Source organism: Humulus lupulus, chromosome X, assembly GCF_963169125.1.
Source record: "Humulus lupulus chromosome X, drHumLupu1.1, whole genome shotgun sequence".
NCBI classification, from domain to species: Eukaryota; Viridiplantae; Streptophyta; class Magnoliopsida; order Rosales; family Cannabaceae; genus Humulus; species Humulus lupulus.
In genome coordinates, this window is record NC_084802.1 from 127,868,544 (window position 1) to 127,888,803 (window position 20,260).

Genomic DNA, 20,260 nt, shown 5'->3' on the forward strand with positions numbered 1-20,260 from the left:
AAGTCAGAAATACTCTGTATAGTATTTTTTGGGATTTGATTTATGAGCAATACCATGGAGGTATTTGATCCCTTTATGCCTATGGAATAGGTGGAAAAAACATGTATTCTTGTGGCTTGGGTTGGTCCTGAAGTCGAAGAGGTAGTGCACTTCATGAGGAGTGGGTGGATCCCAACCTTGCAGGAAGTATATAATGTATAAAGCGGACAATGCCTGAATCCCATTGGGAGCAATCTGAAAAGGAGAGATGTTGAAATAGTCTGCTACTGACCGAAAGAAAGGATGCAGCGGAATGGTAGCTCCTGCGAATACGTGGTATCTGGACCAGGCACAGTAAGGTCTGCCAGGCTTGTTGGCTCTCTGATGAGGATGCGGGCATATCACGTTAACCCCTTTCAGGCCCGAAGCTTGAATGTGTTTGTCAAACATGCAGGGGTTAAGTTTGGAGGGTTTGGCTGTAAACCAAGAGGGTGTTTCTTCTCAGTCTTTTCTTGGTTTTTGAACGGCTAATTGTTGGATCTCGATAGTAAATTTCTGAATGATTTTTCTCCGAGGTTTGCTGGGTTTTTGTATCTGGCAAGGCGGTCTTGAAGAAGCCGCAGTTCGGACTTCGCTATGTTCCACTACCTTCTGTGTGGCTCTGCGAGCCACCTGAGGGTCTTGGTCTTGAGGAAGTCGATTGGATTTCTTCACCCTCATTTCTGGATGTTCAGTCTGTTGATTGAGAAACTTTTCTTTGTGGAGGAAAGGCTGACCGAGGAAGGATCTTTTTAAGGCGGCGAAGGCGATCTTTGGGGGTGTGACTGCTAGGAGACTTGGATGAAGAGTTGCTGCTTTGAGGAGTATCACTTGATTGTGGAATTGAAGTGTCAGAATTTGTATGGTTGTCACCTCCCCTATAGTCGAATCGATTCATCTACAAAAAAGAAAGGTATGGGGAGGTGAGTAACCAAACAAACAAAATCAATCAATGCAAAGGAAAAACATTTACTGCTCAGAAAATATTTTCTAGATAGTAAAAATATATTCCACTCCCCAAAACGGGAGTGTATGAGGGAAAAAGAAATTTTGCGAGCCCAAAGGTTGGGGGCATTCATGTGTCCAAGCGGATGCATACACACGACCGATCGGATGGGGGGTGTCCTCCGAGTAGACCCACGTGATGCCCGAGCATATGGGCGCAGTGTCCGAGTGAAGACGCGACGTGTCCGAGCGGATGCCCACATGACCGATCGGCTGCGGCCGTGTCATTCGAGTGGTTGGCTTAGTGTCCTTCGGGTGGATAGGTACGGTGTCCGAGCAGTTTGGTATGAGTGCATCTGAAGATGCCGATGAGTTAGGCTCATTGTCCGAGCGGATGGTGTATGGTGCCGAGTGGCTGGGCGTGCCATCCGATCGGCTGTGCACATCCGAGGAGCAACGCATAGTGCGCGTTCGAGGTGTGCGTCCGAGCCGAGCTGTGCGTCCGAAGGGCTGTAGCAGGTGCGCGTCCGAGGAGCAAGCGTATGGTGTCCGATCGGCTGATGTGCTGGTCCGAGTGGCCAGTGCGTGGTTTCCAATCGGTGGGGCACTAGTTCGAGCCAAATGCCTTTGGGTCCGAGCAGTAAGGGGCATGTCCGAATATTCAAAAGTGGGGAAATGGTCGATCGGCCATGAACACACTCCCTAATAGACCATTTTCGGGAAAGCCTAAATCCCAAAAGGGCATTGACACAAACACTTTTTTTCACTCAAAATACACTACCACAAGATCAAAATATGGGATTTGAAAGGTTCATATGAAGTTCTAGGGATCCTATTTATCATCAAATACCCATAAACCCAAATTTGCAATTTGGGGTAAAAAATTAGTTTTTCTTCAAATTTTCATGAAATTGAAGAAAAAATTGATTTACCCATAGCCTAAACTACATCAAAACAGCCACAATATGTATCATTCATCAAGGATTCAAACACAAATTCATGGGTATATTTTGAATGGAGATTTCGGCATACAAGGAATTTTTTAAGCTTTAAGAAAAAAAAACATAAGTGGGGATGAGGAAGAGGAGCTTACCCAAATGTGTTGATTTCTTGAGGAACACTTGGATTTGCTTGAAGAAAATTGGAGCTTTTCTTGAAATCCTTGAAGTTTTTCGGCCAAGAGGAGAGAGCTTTGGAGAGCCACGGCCAAGAAGAGATGAAGGAGTTTGGGAGCTTTTGGTTTTCTTTTTGCTTGTGAATATTGAGCACTTATGGGTCTATTTAAAGGGAAAAGTGGAAACTTTCACTTAGACTCGTGGAATTCTCTTGGTTATTTTCTCTCCCCCACGATTGGGAGCAGTTAATTACCGCCATTGTGGTCTGGTAAGACGTCGTGGTTTGTTGCAGAGGCGGAAGAGTGTGTAAAGTTAGTTTTTTTTATGACGTCAGCAGTAGAGAAAAAAGTTTATTATGTGAGTATATCATATAATAAACTTGGGGGGCAAATGTTATCCCCAAAATTTGAAAACGGTGATGTGGCAATAAAGGTGACAAGTGGCAAGAGATACTTGACTGATCAGTTACCTACTCCGGCCAACCAGGCAGGTGCTTGGCCGACTGGAGAGGTTCTTGACCGACCAGATAAGTGTTTGGCCGACCAGTCAGGTGCTTGGCCGATCGGAGAGGTGTTTGACTGACCAGATAGGTGTTTGGTTGACTAGTCAGGCGTTTGGCCGACTGGTGAGGTGCTTGGCCGACCAGTTAGGTGTTTGGCTGACCGGTGGAGTACATGGCTGACCGGTCAAATGTTTTGGCTGACCAGTTTCACTCCAAGAAGTGACGCCAACTTACTTAACAGATTATTGTTATGCAAGCGAAATTCCAGCAACGACTTAGACTAGAATCAGTCGTGCCTACGCAGGAATCTCTCAGATTATCCCAAAGAAGTCGTGTATTGTTGTATTTTAAATATTATTATTAACTAAATAATAGGAGAGTAATAAAAGATCCCGATTATGAGGGATTTCAGTTGTACGATCCTGGGCCTATAAATACAAAGCACGTGGCATCATTGAAAGGATTCGGATTTTGATTTTCCTAAGAGATTTTTTGTATTTTGAGAGAAGTATTGTATTCTTTTCATCTGCACTAAAGAAACTCAGTTGACTCAGGTTCATCAGATCTTGAGTGTATATTAATAATCATAACTCTAAGTGGACTAGGCAATTACCAACACATTGGGGCTGAACCACTATAAAAATCATTAGTGTCGTTTTTTCTCTTGAAGGTTTATTGTAGTTTTGACGTCTACACGTCGTTGGCCAAATCTGTGGTCAATATTTTGGTGCTTTCATTGAGAGCCTGAAGAAAAGAACAATAGAGAATTTCCTTATTTTTATGGCGCCTAAGAACACCAATGCGGCTTCCAAGAAGCCAGGTTTCTCTAAAGAGCCTACCAGATCAGAAGGCCCTCGTCCCCAAGACCACAAGACTGAGCCTAGAATCTTGCTCGAGGACATGACTCCATAGGTTGAACAACTCTAGGAAGCCATGGGGCCTTTCCAGGAGGAAATTTCACAATTCAAAGCCCAACAGGAGTCATTCGCTGAAGAGATGGCTAGACAGATGGTTGCATTTGAGCAGCAAAGACAGGAGATAGACACCAGGAGCGAAGAGATTAGGCGATGGCAGGAGGAGGCCGATAGGTGACATCGCGAGGCTGCACTCGCTCTGGAGGCGGCTACCCAACTGGCCCAGGCCAATGCCCAAGCTACAATGCGAGGAGCAGCCACCCAAGGAGCAAGGACCACAGAAGCAGGTCGAAAAACCACTGACAGACCCAATTCTCGAGGACCAAATAGAAGCGGTAGTAACCCTCCTGGTCGGGAAGAAGATAGGATCCGATCGGGCACTGCCTCAACCCAAAGCGGGAACTCCAAAACCCCCTTTAGGAGCCACCGATCAGAAACTTCCAGATCCGGAATTCACAAATCTGGCAGTAAGAAGACTCCACCTGGGCAGGAGCAAAATAGAGCTCCTCGAGGTAAAGAAACTTCGCACTTCAAAGATGGACTTGGTCGTGATGAAGCTAATAGTCATCACACTGACCAGTCGAAGGAAAAGGATGATAACAACCAGCAAGGAGCAAAAGACTGCTCGGCACAGACAGGAAGGCCACCACTGCATCCCAACCAGCAGCGCAGTGGCAAGGAGCATGTCCCGTACAGCAATCCTTCCAAAAAAACTCGGAGCACAGTGTTCAATCGGTTAGGGAGGCATACCTCTCAGAAAGATTTAAGAGATGTCATTTCCGATTGGAGAAGGACCGTCCTGGTCGAAGGGCGAGATCCGAACCGACCTACCAATCAAGTAGAAATACTTGATGATGGTGCGCCAGATAGGAGTGCCCTACCAGGCGGTCCAGAACTTGAGCCCCCAACAGTGGCCCCAGGCATCCAAGCCCAGCTTGATGCACTGACGGCAACAGTTCAAGGTCTGTCAAAACTACCTTCTGCAATCGATCCAGTAGACCACAGGAGTGGCAGCCCATTCTGTGCTCGAATTAGAACAGCCCCGCCGCCAGCGAAGTATAAAGCACTAGTACTGCCAGTTTATACAGAAAAGGCAAATCCGATAACGCATGTCGGGAAATTTGAAGACCAAATGGAGCTGCTCGGAGTGAGCGAGGACTATCGCTGTAGAGTTTTCCCCACTTCATTATCTGACACTTCCCAAGAGTGGTATTGGAAATTTAAGCCAAACTCCATTACTTCTTGGGAAAGTTTCAGGAAAGAGTTTTGTAGGCAGTTCAGCGTTGCTCGGACCCCTCTGGTTTACGCCAATCACTTGGCAGATATTAAACAAGGGAAAGATAAATCTCTCAAGAACTACATACAGAGGTTCGTGAGAGAAGCCAACCGAGCAACTGCGGTTGGAGATGAGGGGAAGATGGTGGCCATTTCTTCTGGCATAATTTATCGGAGTCCTTTATGGAACAGTATTCATCGCAATCCAATTTCAACATTACAACAATTCCTTGACCGGGCGGACAAATATATGAAATTGGATGAAGCGATTGAAAAGGGAGAGAAGGGCCTAAACAATCCGGGCGGATCAATTGATCCTCCTAAGAATGGTGGAAATGGACAAAGTGGTGTTAAGAAACATGGAAATAACGGGTCTGACCGCCACGATGAAAAGAAGGCTAAGTCGGGACCATACGACAAGCCAACTAAGTATGAACCTCAGTTCACCACTCTTTTGGCCAGCCGAGCAGAGATATATCTCGCGAGTCATCAAGAGGTCCCCTACCGGAAACCCCCACCCATCAGGAAGGAGATGAGTAAGAGAGATTTGAATAAGTTCTGTCGTTTCCATGGAGACTATGGTCACGATACGAATGAATGGAATCATCTCAAGGACGAGATAGAGTTTCTCCTTCGGTCAGGGAAATTGAAAAAATATCGAGCAGAAAAGACCCAAGGAGAGGGAAGTAACAATACTCTTGGGTTTAAGCGATAGCGGTCTCCACCCTTACAACTCGAGCCTGTGGACTTCACTCTAGACACCATATGTGGAGGTCCACATCTGGCTGGGGATAGCAACAAAACAAGGGAGAGATATGCTCGAACACTCCGACATGAGTTGGACGCAGCATCAATGCCCGAGGTGATGACTGTAGAGGAGCGGCCTCCGAAGAACCAGCAGTATGAAAGTGAGTCCCTCGCTTTCACTGAAGATGATGCACGACATGTGAGATATCCTCATAATGACCCCCTCGTCATTACATTCCAAATAGAAAACATGAGGGTGAAGAGATGTATGGTCGACACGGGGAGCTCTGTGAACATCATTTACAAATCATCCTTTGAAATGATGAAACTATCCATTAATGACTTGAAGCCATGCTTTCAAGTCATTTATGGATTTATTGGAGAAGGGTTGTCACTGGCCGGAACGATCAAGTTGCCAGTCACAACAGGAGATTCTCCCAAGCATTAGACAGTTATGACGAAGTTTCTGATAGTTGATTGTTCGTCGGCTTATAATGTGGTTATTGGTCAACCACTACTCACAGCCTTGCATGCGGCAGTCTCTATATGGCACCTTTCTATGAAGTTCCCGACCAGTGCAGGCATAGGTTGTGTCCGAGGAGACCAGAGAGAAGCTAGAGAATGTTATAATGCCTCGGTAGCTAAAGCATGAAAGGGGGCTAAAGAAAACAATATGATTGTATGTGCAGATAGAGAGGAGGTAGAGGAGATGGATGTCGACCGACAAAGCATTACAGTCGTAGCCGTTCAAGAAAGAATGTTGGAAGAGTTTGGCCAAGAAAGCACTCTTGGTTTAAGTGAACAACAAGCCACATCCGGTGATGAATTCACCAAATAGTGCGTGCCCAAAGCGAGGGAATGGACTTTGATCCTCGCTTTGGGGATTATGATAGTGAGGTGGGACCTACGGAAGAATTAGAGGAGGTCATAATGATCATCGTACATAAGCTTAAAAATAAGATATCATAGACATGTCATAATCTCATACACTTTATCTGAATATTTCATCATAACAAATAAAGCAAACAATTCTATAACATAACCAGTAAAGCATAAACCAGTAAATCCTCCTATGTGAGGTATTCCGGAGCTCTAGTCCTATAATAACCTCGATGCTTCAACCCTATGAGTTATGTCATACCTTAGTAACTCCTTTGTTGTGTCACGTTCAGCACACTAACAACACTCTGCTTTTCATATAGTCATACATCACATACACACATAACAATTTATCTCACAACTGATATCTCATACAGTTCAACATAATAGTATAAGAATTCTAGCTAACTTTCTTACCTCAAGTCCAAGCAAATTAAAGAGCGGGACACTTCACAACGAGCCTAGAACAACAATCAAACACTCGTCTTAATACCAAATAGAACCAAACACACCCAACAAACATACCCCACGTGTGCATGGGCCATGCAAACGTGGCACAAGTTGCTTCTCAATTCATCCATACACTAATCTCACATAAACTCATAAAGAATAATACAGTTTCTACTAAGGAAATTTCAATAGTTTCAAAACAAGGATCATGCACTTGATCAATTATCGTACATTTGAATGTAAACATCAACTTGCATGTAACATGCATACGTGGGATGGTTCTTAAATTCACCTTAAAGTTGGCAAATTTTATTTCCTTATTTTATTGTTACTTTCTTAAAAATTCAGCAAGAAATTAATAATTTACGAGCTTTGTTAATATTACCATATGTTACACCCAGATTTCGAGCCATGAGAATTGTGACCTCGAAAGCTGGACTCATAATGAACGAACTCGTAAAGTCTGGAATATGTCCGAGATCTAAGCATCGAGCCTGCGAAGCAGAGACGACTTCGAAGATGATATCCTCGAAGTCCTCACAAGCTCGAAAGGTAGACCCCAAAGTGCATCTATTCTCGGGATGGCCTCGAATCAGGGTTCCGAGCCTGAAGTGCGTATGAGCTCGGAGTCATGTAACCTCGGGAAGATGCTATAGCTCGAAACTCAATGGGAAACCTGGGTGAATGGGGCCTTGGTGATATAGGATAATAACTTGAATATCCTAATGAGTCATCAATAAGAGACGCGGTCTACATTTATTACTGTAAATCCCCTACAATCAAGGGATATTATTTGTTCAGTTATACGCCCCCTGATCTTCAGGGGACGTTTCCTTGTATATCGGATTGCAGGCATTTAATGCCATTTAATTTATTTGCATATACGGAATAACTTCCCGAAATATGTGGGATAGTATTCTGAAATCCTCTCTATAAATAGAGAGGTCATGCACCATTGTAAAGAACGAATTTTTTATGATCTTGAGAGAGAACTCTGGAGAATTCATCCTTGAAGAATTTTCAGAGGTTATCTTAAGTTTAACAACAAAGACTCGTGGACTAGGCAGATTTAACTGCTGAACCACGTAAAAATCTCGTTTGTATTGTCGTGTTTTTATTGGCCATTACTGATTATTGTTTTCGTGCTCTTCTTTCACTGTTGACGAAAAACGGCGTCAACACCATACTACCTCTTTAGATCATATGGTTTCACTATAGATTTTATTTAACAAAATTACTTTATTGAACTAGTTCTTTAGCTATATTTGTACCAAAATAATAAAATCTCATTTATTATTTAAATAAAAATGAAACATGACAACATTTTTCTATTTCTCTTTAAATAATTAATTTGGCAAAAATATATTAATTTCATAAAAAGTTCTATATTTAATTTGGCAAAAACCAATTGAGTAGATAATACAAAAACGTGACATAAATTGACCTTTGTTAAAAATAAGACCTCTAGGTTACAAAATTTCATATTAATTCATAATAATCTAAAAGTTGGAAAAAGTGTTAATTATAATCACATTTTATTAATTAAATTCTTTAGTCTTTTAAAAATAATAATTATTCTTAATTATTTTGTCAATAAAATCTGCATATATATTTTAAAGAGATCACATTTTTAAAGTATGGAAAATGACATTTTACTTATATTAGTTTTAAAACATGAGTTTATAAGACATATGTTTGCTATCCTTTTAATTAAAATTTAATTTACCATAAAATAAGCAGGCAAAGATGTAATATCCGCTTCTACTAGTAAGGGTATTATGGTAAATTGTATATTTTTATGTGTTTAATTGTATGAACTATGATATGCACGAATTATGGTGTATGTTTATTTTATGTTTTCCATTAAGCAATCAACGCATATGTTTCTTCAAGTATCGTGGGGTCAAATGGTAATAATAGTTATGATATGGGGGTCAAAGTAGAAAATTAAGCTTTTGTGTTAGAGAGTGTAATTAAGGAAAAACAAAACTATTAGCTTAAGTAAAACACAAGTATGGGTTTTGGAGGTCACGTTAGAAATGTAAAGGTTGGGGATAGTAATGTAATTTAGTTTTTATATGATTAAAATCAGATTAAATAAATAAGTAATTAATAGAATAGGTTTAGATGTCGTACGAATTCTTCATACTTCTAATTTGGCGATATACGAAAATAAAACAGACCAAGAAAAATTCTCTTGTTCTTGATCTGAGTCTTGAAGCCTAAGGTTTTGGAGGAGATCATCAATCTGGGTCATTGAAGGGCTAGAAGAACTCATAATGAGCAAGGATCTAAGTTTTGTGGCTGGATTTTGATCTGTAAGTGTTTAAACTCTATCGTTAAGTTTTATGTCATATTTACGTTTGAAGGTAAAATGGGTTAAAATTTGTGTTAGATGGAAACTATAGGTTGTTTCCATGCTTAAGAGTTGAATCTTTACAAGTTATTAAGGTTAAAAACATGTTAGGATTGATTTGGTAGTGTTTAAAAGTCAGATTTTGCAATTTGGGTCGATTGCTAAGTTTAAAAAATCGCATCTGCAATTTCCAGAATAAGGACCTAGCACAACCGCGCTACATGGCTGGTTTGCCTTGGCGCTCTGTGAGCGCAACCACACCAGTTGCCAAGAAACATGATTCTTTTGGGGATTTTAATGCACCCTTTATATATAAGTTGTTACCTTTTTGGAGCTTTATGCAGTAGAGTTTTAAGACTTTCTTAAGAATAATGTGGGGATGAATTAGTCTTAAAAAGAATATTAGTGTATCTTAATATGGTTTGGTTTGGATGAGGTTTATAAAACTTTGATGTTGTGTGTTATGATTAGGCTCTCTGAGGATACTTGAAGAGACGCGTTAGGGTGTGTGGATCACTACTGCTTTTGAGGTAAGAAGAGTGGACACATGCACATAGGGTGTACGCTTGACGTACTTTTATGGTAGAACTTGTCTTTTATGATATGTTAATGTTAATATATGAATATGCTAGTGTATAATTATGTTTAATAGCCTACATGTAATTGTGGTTTGTGTGTTTGGTGTGTATATGTGATAACCGTGTGGCATGCTAATGTTTTAAAATGCATGTCTACGTTACAAAATTGCATGCATATGAAATGTTGAAATTGCATACTTATGTTATAATGTGCTCACTGTACTTGTCCAACTCAACTTGGGCTACGATATTTCATTTTACGTTGTGTTTTTCTTTATTGTTATTGATTTAAGTTCCTGGTAAAGGTTTTGGGGTTGTGTCCTACACTGCTCTTCTTGTTGGGCTTTGGCTCATGGGTACTTCGTGCTGCAGGTAAAGGCGAAGATGTGGTTACAACGCAATAAGTTGGAGAGCTTTGGTGGAGAACGACATGTCAAGGATTTAACGACCACAAGGGATCGAGCCTACTAAGTGGGAAATTTATTAAGTATTTTGGAATGATGTTTTAGTTTTATTGTCGGAATTAAAAGTTAGCTTTATTATACTTTATTTATGATAACTATGAAACTCTGGAGTTTCATTCTTTTACACATTTGGTTTGGTATTCACAATGTACTTTCCTATAAAAGGGTATTATTATTTCAAAATCTAATTATTGTAAGAGTCAGTTAACGTTTTAAGAAATTGGGGCGTTACAAAAAATATACTCAAAATTCACAATTTTCTCTTCAACCATTTTAACAAATTCACCTAGCATGCTAATATACCTTTATGCATTGAAATATGACAATTAGTATGCAAATGAAGAACTAAATTATTGTTAGAAACACAAACCCCAATATCATGCTTTGGCCGAGACATACACTATACAAAATACAAAAAGAATACAAACCAAGCAAATCAATAAAATTACATCAATCTAAGACACACAATCCCCTAGCCAAACCCTATGCATGTTTCTAATTAAATTTGCATTTTGCTTTCCTAGAACATTAAGATCTAAAGAACAACAATATTCCAATATGAATTTTTATTACCAAGACATTAAATTTTAACACATATGTAAATAGCAACACATATCCCTATTTCTTACATACTTTACTCATACATACATGCATTTTAAAATCCCTCGTGTTTGCCTAAGCACACATACACACCCAAACACTCATACCTAAGCATGGAACCACACACGCCTAGTCCATATACATGAATACATGTTCTCATAGCAAATTATTTATAGAAAACTACTCATACATAACCCACATGTATATCTTTTTTTCATTTTTCTATGGATTACAATATAGAGAACAATTATCAAAACATACAAGGGAAAATAAACCAATCAACCAATGAAACAATACACCAATATTATATTTGAAGATATCATACAGCAATAAAACAATAATAAGGATAGAGGTTTCATTACCTCATTGCTAGAAATCAAAGACTCAAAACTATAGCCACCCTCCTTAGACAATACCTAGGGTTTTTGAAACCCACGCAAAGAAAAGTAGAAACATGGTCATGGAATCAATAAGATGAAGAATTAGTTTAGAGGATTTCAACCACTAAAGAATCAAGAAGACAAATCTAGACTTGAAGTCCCTCTTTCTCTTCTTTTCCTTCTTCTTCTTCTTCTACCTCTCTTTCCTTCTTTCTCGTCTTTCTTTCTTTCTCTCTTTCTCGTGCCCCCTCTCTTTTACTCTCTAGATGAGTGACTAGGGTTTCAAAACTGATAGGAGGAGGCTTAAGGACCTATTTATAGGTGATAGCTATGTTAAGAGAAAAAGAAAAATGGAAAATCGAAGAGGGTTTTTCGTAACCCAAACATCCTGTAACTTGAGACTTGTTTTTTACCCAGTTACACCACGATTTTGGGAAAAAAAAATACTATTACTAAAACATTGTATATAATTGAATTATCTTTCTAAAGATATTAAGGTTTCCTAAACTGGACTCTTACAGCTCCAATTATGGTCATTTTACTGAGGCTGGGTCCAGAGTTAAGAGAATTCTAAAAATGGCAACTCTCTTCCTTGCTCACCAGTTCTCTCTTTGTTTCCTTTTCACAATATGAACACATGCATTTCTAGAACACTCTCCCTTTAATTCCCAGTTCTACTTACTCAATAATAACCAAGGACAACTAATAAAATCACTCACAGAATTTACTTTCCAACATTTTATTTTCTCTAATTTTAAATCAAGAAAAGATGACAACAACTATAAAAGAAAAACTATCCCTTTGCACTTCCACTCATTCCACACCTCTCTCTCTCTCTCTCTCTCTCTCTCTCTCTCTCTCTTCCTTCTTACTTGTTTCCTTTTCTTTCTATGTGTACACAAGCCTTCTAGAACAAGGAAAATATTTTCCATTTTTTTAAATTCACATAACACTGGACCCAGTCTCAGTAAAACGACCATAACTTGAGCTGAAATAGATTGATCTTTATGAATTTAGTACTTCATAGAAATCTAATTAAAATATCTACAAATTTTGTGAAATATAGTTTTTCCTAAAATGTAACAAATAATAGTCAAAATGGGGGCCCAAGCTATGAGACATTTTGGGCTACGAAATTATTTTAGGGTTTTGAATTAGAGTTGTATATAAGGAAAGAAAATGAATATTGGGGATTCATTTTTTCTTGGGGCTGTGAAAATACAAAGAGGAAAAGAATGAAGGAAAGAGGAAGAGAAGATAAGGGTCTTCGAATATTCTAAGGAATGAATTGAGGTTTATGGGTTCATTATTTCTTCTTCTTCTTCTTGGTTCTAAGTTTGTGAAATTCATGGTGATGTTAGGTGAATTTCACAAGAGCGTGGAGGTTTTTGGCTTAGGGTTTGGTCTACAAGGGTAACATTATTCTTCTTGGTCTCTTATGATTTATTGATGAGAATTTAGTTTTGGGTGGTCTAATAGTTTGATGATTATGCTAAGGTGTTGGAGTTAACAATCAAGAGGAGAGGGTTGTAGATTTTAGCCTAGTATACTCTAGGTGAGGAAGGATTTTTTCTTGATGTTGTTTGATTTTTGGGTTCACCTATGTGAAATGTTGTAATAGAACTTGTTAGGATTGTTACATGTTTATGTGTGGCTTATTCGTTTTATGTTCTCTCCATGATCTAGATTATGCATGTGGAGTTTCTAATTGATTTTCCATCATCTTGTTTACGTGTTTAATGAGGTGATTTTGGTTGGGCCTAATCTAGGGTTCTTATGTATGGCATAAGAATTAATTATATCTATGCTTAATGCATTTAAAAAATAGAAGCATGTGGGGTTTCAAAATCTTTTATGAGTTATGATTTTATTTTATTTTTCTTCTAAAGATTAATATTGGGTCATGGTTGTTTTAATAAATTTGATAATAAAGATGCAAATTGGATATTAGTAATGTGTTATGTGGGTTTCAACCTAGGGTAAGTAAAAATGGATTGTGAGTTTGTTTTTGTTTCTTGATTCTATTTTTTAAAAAGGGATATTAATATGTTGTGTGGGTTTCAACATTGTGAGTATAGTTTGGTTTAGATTAGTTTGATTTTTGTTGTTGTTAGTTTTGCATGCTAGTTGTAATTTAAGGTTTCCAAAGTGTAGAAACATGTTAGGGTAAAATGTTAAATTGATAAAAATAATTATGAGCATTTTAAGCATTACTATGTGATTTTTGGCTTGATGATTTTTAATTGATTTAGAATGTTATTTTGCACAGATGATTTAAAAGAGATTAAATTATGTCATGCGTAATGCTATATGTTAAAATGAGAAAATGTATAAATTTCGTACATGTGTTCTTGTACTTTTTTGAGAAACCCAATGATTTTATGGAAGAAGGCATATTTTAAAAGATAAGAAATTAAATATAATATATGCTGAAACTTTATTTTAAAAGTTGTAAAATTGAGACTCGTGAATACGCAAAGTTATTTTAATGTACATGTTAAGAGTTCTTTTTACCAAGTTTAATTAATTAAAAATAATGTAATTTTATTGTAAAAACACCTTATACTTCTATCCTTTCAATTGATGACTACTTGGTAATTGTTAAGAAAAATGCCATAATTATGAAAAATGTTCAGTGGGGCCTTAATAAAACATACAATATGGGCTAATTTGTTTAAAAATAAAAGTATAATGTCTTTTATGCAAATTTAAAGTAAAAGTTTAAAGTCCCACTATAATCGTAAGAAAACATAGATAGACTCAATAAAATGCTCTTGGTGTCAACTAGATTGTTTTTTGTTCATCGAAGCCCCACGACATACATACTCAGACCAAACAACGCCGCACATCGCCATGCGTGCCAATGAGAAACCCTATTGCCTACTTGAAAGAGGGAAAGTAAGGGGGTGAGCTAAAATCCTAGCAAGGTTGACAAGCAATAAATGAAGGTTACTGGACTCTGTAGATGTCTTATTAACTCCAGACTAAATAGCTTGAGGTTACCTCAATGAGTTTGGCTATTTAGAGATCCTCCAAACCGCCTCAAATGTGTGTGATAGAGACCGAGTAACGCAACTTCCAGATCGCCCTCATCAGGTTTCGAGCATCACTCGAGTCAGAACGCCCTGTTGTAAAACCTCCAGTTCGAGGAATACATTCAGCTCGCGGCAGTCTTGTGAAGCGCATAAGAACAAATCCCCTCATAACTTGGAGATTGATATGCGCAATTAATATTTGTAACCTTTATCTAATAAATGCCCGATATCAAGGGAATTAGCATATTAAGGAGTTTATCTTTTTCAAAAGTTACCCATTCTTGTAAGTTACCAAATTGTGAACGATTACCCAAAATTATCCATCAACCCCCTATAAATACAGAGGGAATTGACCGTAAAAGGGAACGGATTTTGCATACAAAAACTTTGGAGAAACTGTCTTTAACAATTTCTCCAAGAGTGCTCAGACAGAATATAATTGACTCGTGGACTAGGTGGATTTTAACCACTAAACCATGTAAAAAAATTTGTGTTCTTTATTTACGGTTTATAAAAGCCTAATCACCTTTGTTTAGATTTCTTACTCTATTGTTGGCGAAAAATTATGTCAACAGATTGGTGCTTTCATTGAGAGGTAGATTAGGCTTGCTGACAATTTTTTAAGAAATTTTCATCCAAATATCAGTATGGTGGTGACATGATCAATGAACGACAATGAGTCTGAGAGACATGTAGATCAAGGAGAATTCCATACGGCTAACCCTGATGGAGAGGGTGCCTCTGTACCTCGTCGTCCTGGAAAACAGCCCCAAAACCAGGACGACGACCGTGGTAATACTGGCAGCTTAGCATCACGCTACCACAACCCTAACGCAGGTTATCTCACTGTTGTAGAGAAGGAAAATTCTCAATTGAGAAGCCACCTCACCCAAGATAATAGGCGAACCGATGAAATTATGGCACGGTTACCCACTCATACAACCGAAGATAATGTGTTGAAGGAGAGCAAAGATTGGTAATGACCTACGTCCACTTGATACTATTATTAATGTTGAACTTCAAAGGTGTGATCAAAGAACTAGGGTTCTTGAGTTTCACAAACCTTAGAAGGAGAAACAATACAAACGATGGATAATAGCAATACAATTCTCTTCTTCTCAGATAGAAAAGAGGATTCGAAAAAGATTCAAAAGATCCCCCCTTGAGCTATTTCTTTTATATTTATAGGCTCAAGGAGGGTTACATGAGTCAATTCATCATATCTTTCCTTAATAAATGGATATTCATGTTATAATGAAGAGATATTCTTGGCAATCATTACAACTATGCAAATTTATACATAAATAAATGGAGTATACGACCAGGCTGGTCGTATATAAAACTTGAACCCCGCATATGGAAGTATCTCTGGTCAATAGGCGAGTAGCATCTCTGCCACGTGTCTGCCGCGTGTTGAAAATTCTTGCCACGTCATCCACATCTATTTTTTGGATAAACATTTTCCCCCCAAGTTTATTTATTGCGACCAGGAATAAGTAAACTTAGGAAACTAACCTTTCGTATGCCCCACGAAATCTGTCAGAGTCACTCGTGCTTCCTCGAAAAAGGTGACCTAATCACGTCCAATCATGCCTTTTCGGTTTCCAAGTAATCCTTCTGATGACTATTACACTCCCCCATGCCTTGAAAAAGGTAACTCATGATTACCCTTTTTTATCGTATCTCAGCCATTATAAATAATCCCCAAATTTACTTTTTCACTTTTTACCTTGCCATTTTCTCGCCAAGAACCCTCAAGAACTTAACTTAGAGCTCAGAAACTTTGAAGATCATCCGTCGCTTGTTCTAAAGATCCTTTGTTCGCACACCCAAAGTTGATTCATTTCAGAACCTCCAATCTTCGTCTAGGTAAATTTCTTCAACTTTCAAGATCTTTGACATGCCATGCACACTGTTACATGCCTGTTTTGAGTTCTGAAATTTTTCGTGTTCTTGGGTAGAAATGCATGAGGATTGTGTGTATACCGATTGATGCTTGATAGGGTAGCATAGTTTATCTCTGTAGGAGTTAGGAGCCAGTTTGATAGTCCAGATCGTAAGTTTAGGGCGTAAAATCAAAGTAAAAATTTGATTTTTAGGCTAGTTGAAAATTTGGGTTTTTCCCACCCCTTCGGAGTCGAAAAAGCTTTTTCCAGAAAAACTTTTTACTTTCACTTTTTGATCCGTTTTTCAAACTGCTCACATAGAACTTAGTGTTTCTATTAGAATGATGCTGGTCGTAGATGCGAGCAACATTATTCCAACTTTTAACATAAGCTATCGGGATGTGCATCTTATCTCCTCCTTCTCTGTTCGCAGCTTACATGCAAGATCTGTGGAGGGGAGAAAGACCTATCGACGATGACCTATTGGCTCAACTTCTTGAGGACGAGGAGCAACCATCGTCACTGATACCTGACATCCCATTCTCTCGTGTCACTTCAAACACTTCACGTGTCCTTACTCAAAATATGGCTCGAACTAAAACCAAAGCCCAGAAAAAGAAAACCCACAATCCTTCACATCAGCCTGCTCCTCGGACTAAAACTCCCTCGACAAGTGGTCGAGGAGAAAATGTTCCTGACCCTAATATCCAAACACACGCTCAGCCCTGACATGCCATTCAACCAGACGTTGAGTGGTATTTAGTACCTGACAGCCAAGTGTCGATCAGGATGATCGCCAACTACATGAGGAAGTATGGTCTCGCGGGGGTGACCTTAGTCCGACCTAACAAAGACCAATGGGCGAACCTGCCTGGAGGCGCCTTTAGCGCCTGGTCGAGGTTCCACATTGAGGCAGGGGCTACCTTGCCTCTTCATTCATTTTTCCAAGGGGTGGCCAACTATTTCAGAGTTGCCCCTTTTCAAATAACTCCAAATGGATATAGAATGCTCGCAGCACTCTATATCCTATACAGCCAAAAAAAAATGGCTCGTGCCAACTCCTCATGAGGTTAACTACTTGTTTGACCTCAAGTTTAACCCCAACCAAGAAGCCATAGGGTTTTTTCATTTCTGTCATCAGGAAACTGGGCGCACCTTCCTGACTGACACCACCCATATATCGAATGTGGGAAGGTACTACCAGGAGTACTTCCTCACGACCGACCTGATCGCAGACAATCTGGCCTTTGCTCAAGGAGGTAAAACCTTTGTATCACTGGCTGTTACTATTTATTTAGTGTTCTTCTCCACATTCTCTTAAACTTTTAATGCCTTCCAGGCCCATGGCTGCGACCAGACCCAACTCCAGACATGGAGTTGAGATCAGCCCTCTTGGCCAGCATGACTGATGTAGAAAAAAGCGTCAAACACCCGGTCACTGAGGCTAACCTTAGGCTAGTTGGCCTTTTGGCCCCTCATCAGGACATGAGGGAGTCAGCAGCAGGGAGTGGCACAGCCAAGGGGGAACCCAAGCAGCACCCACCAGTGTCACCTCCTCGAAGGAGACAAACCGAGGTCACGATCAGGGAACCTGTTGGCACTCCTCCAGCAGAGAGGCCTTCTGCCCCTTGGGGAAGGGGAAAAAGAAGGCCACTGAGCCTGTCGAACACTTGGACGAGTCTTCAGACAATAATGGTATAGTTATTTCGCTTTTAGATAGCTTGCCAATTCCCTGTCACCTATTCGACGGGGACGGAAATTTTAAATATGCTCCAAATTTAGGTTCAGACTTCTTCATGTCAGAGAGTGAGTGTGAGACTAGTAGAGTCTATAGTATAGCGACCAGTAATAATAGCTCGAGTATTTCACTTACAATTTTTCTTTATTTATTTTCCTGATGTAATATACTTTGTCATTAATGCTATCTCACTATTCGATTGTTTGCTTCTTTTCCAGACATGGACTCCGAGAACGTGTTCGACATTTACAATGCTCTCGAGACTCCTGCGGCTCCCCCGAGCAAAAAGAAGGAAAGCAAGAGGCATCCTGGGGAAAGCAGCAAAGCGCCTCAGGCTAAGAAGCCTCGCAATGCAAGCCTCCTAGAGGATGGGCCCTCAGCCAATGCAACCCCACGCTCTCCTCGCGAGCAACAGACTCCCCCTATTCCAGTCGGATCGACTCCATCTCCAGCGGCCATAATCGACTAGACTCAGTAGGCTGGTCCTGCTTCGACTGGGGGCGACATAACTGGTCGCGCCTTCAAATCGATCAAGGACAGGGTCGCAAAAATTGTAAAGCACGACCGCTGCCGAGAGGCGATGGCCGCAACAGAGGCGATGGACGTCGACCTGATCTTAAACCGCTCCTTGAATGAGTTTACCAGTGTAAGTCATCTTTTTCTGTGGAGACAGCCCTTCTATGTTCTACAGTTAGTCTAACTTCTGCTTAGACCGCAAGCAATGCTGACCCTTACTGCCGGTCGTCTCTGCTCGGGTGCTGTTACTGAGCAGGCCAAATCTTTCGAGCAATGGCACGCTGATGAACTCAAAGCTGCCGCAGCAAAATATGTCGAACAGCTTGCAGTGGTGCTTGAGGAGAAGAATCAACTGGCCGAGGTGTTGAAGGAGAAGCAAAAGTCTCTGGACAAAGCCATCGATCACAGGGACCAGTTCAAGGAGTCTAACCGCGTCAATTACCGCGCGGCTAAACAGCTCGAGGAGGACTTGGCTGCGAGTAGACAAAAGAATACAACCTTGGAGGGCCGGATTGAGGAGCTTGAGGAAGCCAATGCCAGCAACTTGGAAAGGTACAAGAATGCCACTCTTCGATGCTTCTACAATTTCTAGAAGCACAACCAGGGTGCCAACTTCAATTACCTTCCTGAGAATGCAAGAAACGCTGAGCTCCCTCCCTGTGCTGCTCGACTGGCAAAGGAAGAAAGAGCGAGGATTCCTGCTTCCCCTGAGATCTCGCTGGCCACTGGGATGGATGGGGTAGACAATGAGGCTGTAGACGTCGTCGATCAGAGCCCTCCTCAAGATCCTTCGGCTCCTCAAGATCCTTCAGCTCCTTAGTCTCTTTATTTTATTATTTTTATCTTTTTAATTGCACGACCTACAGGTCGTGATGCAAAGACAATATATTTCTTATTGCTGCATGGGCAGCTTTTACTTTTATTTGAACAATTACATCCGAGCAGTTACTGCTCGCGGTGTAAAAGGATACATTTTGATATTATAATATATTTGCATCTGATTATAACATCTGTTCGCATGACCGAACTTAGCATAGCACTTTGGTTTGATTTACCAAAATAACAAAATTTTGAAAAATTCTCTAAGTACCCTAGCATGCTTTCACTTATTTTGTTCATGTGTTTACATACCTTTTAACGATATGCTTTGCTTACTTGTACCTTATATGCCCCCCAAGTGATCGAGGAGCTTTAGGTCCTTGGTCACTTGCCTTGACCAAAACCTGTTCGAACATTACTGCTCGTAGCAATTGGATTAGAATTATAATACAGCAAAACAACACACGTAATGAGCAAATACTTGTAATAAATACAATAATTGGCAAGAAATGATTGGTTGCGCCCAGTCCCTTTTATTTCTCATAATAAATGGACTAAACATGTCTGTACGAGTGATCAATAAGATCTTAAATTTATAAGCGATCAGTCACATAAAATGACCAACCCTTTTTCAAAACTTGTAAAAGGTAAAATTAATACAAGCCAATTCTTTAAGAAGAATTGTTCATTCACTACAACAATATTTAGTATATATTACATTAAAGAATAGCATATATTTACAAGTGCTATTATTAAGTGGGAGATTAAAACACACGGATCTGAATAGTGGGGATTAAAAACCCACGGGTCTGATTTTGGCGCCATATGACTAAAAACTCAGGCGCCAAAATGAATTTCTGCCAAATTCCCTTTCTCTCAGCCTTTCTCTCAGCCTTTCTCCAAGTTACCCTTTCTCTCAGCCTCCATCTCTCACTCACGAAGCCCTCTCCGCCCTCTCCGACCTCACGAAGACTCACCGCCCTCACCGCCCTCTCCGCTCTCACGAAGACTCACCGCCCTCACGAGGTCTCTCCGCCCTCAAC